At 42.6% G+C, this 2,342-nt stretch overlaps 1 pseudogene; it reads left to right on the plus strand.

Moving 5' to 3' along the window:
* Nucleotides 1–205: 205 nt before the first annotated feature.
* On the plus strand, nt 206–1,369 carry LOC102825917 (annotated as a pseudogene).
* The last annotated feature ends 973 nt before the right edge of the window (nt 1,370–2,342 follow it).

The raw sequence follows: 2,342 nt of genomic DNA on the forward strand, positions 1-2,342 counted from the left end.
TCAAATAAATTTTGACTCATGGGAACCCATGTGCACACAGTAGAATTATGCTGTAGAGTGTTTTCAAGGCTGCAACTTTTGGGAAGCATATCACCAAGCTTGACTTCCAAGATTCAAACTGCCAAGCTACTTTTCAGGTACTAGTTGAGCACTTTATACTTTGTGCCACTCAAAGAGCCTATATTGGGTTCTTGCCTCCCCCAAGATGGCAGCTGTGGAAGATGAATTGTTGTCACCAAGGCTCCCCAAGCTGTTCAAAACCAGAAAACAATTTCTAGATAAAGTGGAAGTAGCCACTGAACCTACCAGTTCCTGGATAATCCAAGAAAAGGTGTTTAAGGGACTGGAATTCCTTGAGAAGTTTGCTGAAATGTTTTCGCAGCTCAACTTGCTCAGCCAAAGTGAAGATTTCAAAGAAATTGCTTCCATCAACCTGAAGTACCTGTTGGTGCCAGCATTTCAAAGAGCACTTGCCATGAAACAAGTCAACTCCAGCAAGCGTCTAGATCATTTGAAGTGGTCTCGAGAACACTTAATAAACTACTTAACTCAATGCCATTACTATCATGTGGCAGACTTTGAGCTACCCAAAACCTAGAACAACTCTTCTGAAAATAATGCCGGTAGCTCCTACATGACCAATCCTAGCATTGTCAATATGGCATCTCAAAGACAGGCTAAAATAGAGAGATGTACAAGCAGAAGAAGGAAACGCAGCATAGATTGTCTGGATTGAAGTCTGCGGTGGATGAGTGTACTCGTAAATATTACTTCCTTCGCCTTCGAAGGTGAATTGGTATCAGTATGGAAGAAATTGACAGCATTGAACAAGAGATAAAGATTCTGAGAGAAAAAAGACTCCTCAAAAGAGGCTTCAACCTCTCACACATCTTGTCAGGACAGGCTGCCATTGAACACCTTCATTCTCATTTGAGACATGGCCCAAGCCAAGGTATTTGCAGCTGGTTATCCAAGCCTGGCAACTATGACAGTGGATGGCTGGTATGAACAGCATCAGAAATATGGCACATTACCTAATCAGGGAATAACCAAGACCACTTCAGAGTTCAAAACAGCTCAGCAACAGGAAGACCAGGAACAAACGGAGGAAGATGATGATGAGAAAACACTGCACGGAGCCCGGGAGTGGAATGACTGGAAGGACACCCATCCTAGGGGTTATGGCAACAGACAGAACATGGGCTCAACTTCCCACCACAAGATGGGACTGGAGGAGCTCACAGCTTCCCCTTATAGGAAAGCTGTATGGTCTTCCCCTCCCTGGGCTTCTGCTTCCACAAAGATGCTTCATCTTGCTTTGCATTCAGTAAAGTGTCAATTGATTGTGTATTTGCTCCCTAGATCATGAGCCAACAATCATGGTTCGGCATTATCATTCACATCATGTTGTATTCCAATTTCTTAAGAAGTGGGGGAAAAAAAAGAAACTATGTTGTTGTAAAGAGCCTTCAAGTGTGTCCGACTCATAGCCACCCTGTATAGGGTTTCCAAGGAATGACTGGTGTGGTTGAACCGCAGACCTTGAATCTACAAGTCTAGTGCTATTCCTAAAGTGCCCTAAAGAACCTCTATATACATTGGAATCCAGGTATGGTGCAGCAGGATATGCACTGGACTGCTAAACATAAGGTTGGCAGTTCAAACCCACAAATAGCACCTCTCAAAATCTATAAAGGATCACGATGAGTCCAATCAGACTCAATAGCACACAACAACAATGAATATATAATCAATTTATATATGTACATATACTAAAACCGAAACAAATCGACAGCAACGATTCTGACTCAAATGACCTTATAGGATGGAATAGAACTGCTCCATAGGGTTTTCAAAGCTGTAAATCTTTATGGAAACAGACTATCTCATCTTCAGCAGAGTTGCTGATGGGTCACAACCGACACTTTTGGATAGTTTGTTTTTGTTATGTGCCATGGAGTCGTTTCTGACTCATAGCGACCCTGTACAGGGTTTCCTGAGTCTGTAAATCTTTAAGGGAGCAGAAAGCCTCATCTTTCTCCCACAGAACAGCTAGCTGGTAGTTTCAAACTGCTGACCATGAGATTAGCAGCCCGATTCGTAACCACTACGCTACCAGAGCTAGTTGCTTATTCTACTACGCAACACTCCCCTTTTCTGTCAAAGTCATAGAAACTTTTATTAGCCCAAAATATCAAAAAGTGCAATTATCATCGCTTGATATGTTCTCCATCTGGGTATAAACACGTCTGAAAGCAGGGTCTCTATCTTTCTAATCCTCCTGGAAGAACACTGTGCTCTTGATGGATACCATTTCAAATGACACTTCGGGCTACTTCCAG

Source organism: Chrysochloris asiatica, unplaced genomic scaffold (genome assembly GCF_000296735.1).
Source record: "Chrysochloris asiatica unplaced genomic scaffold, ChrAsi1.0 scaffold00012, whole genome shotgun sequence".
In the NCBI taxonomy this organism is placed as follows: domain Eukaryota; kingdom Metazoa; phylum Chordata; class Mammalia; order Afrosoricida; family Chrysochloridae; genus Chrysochloris; species Chrysochloris asiatica.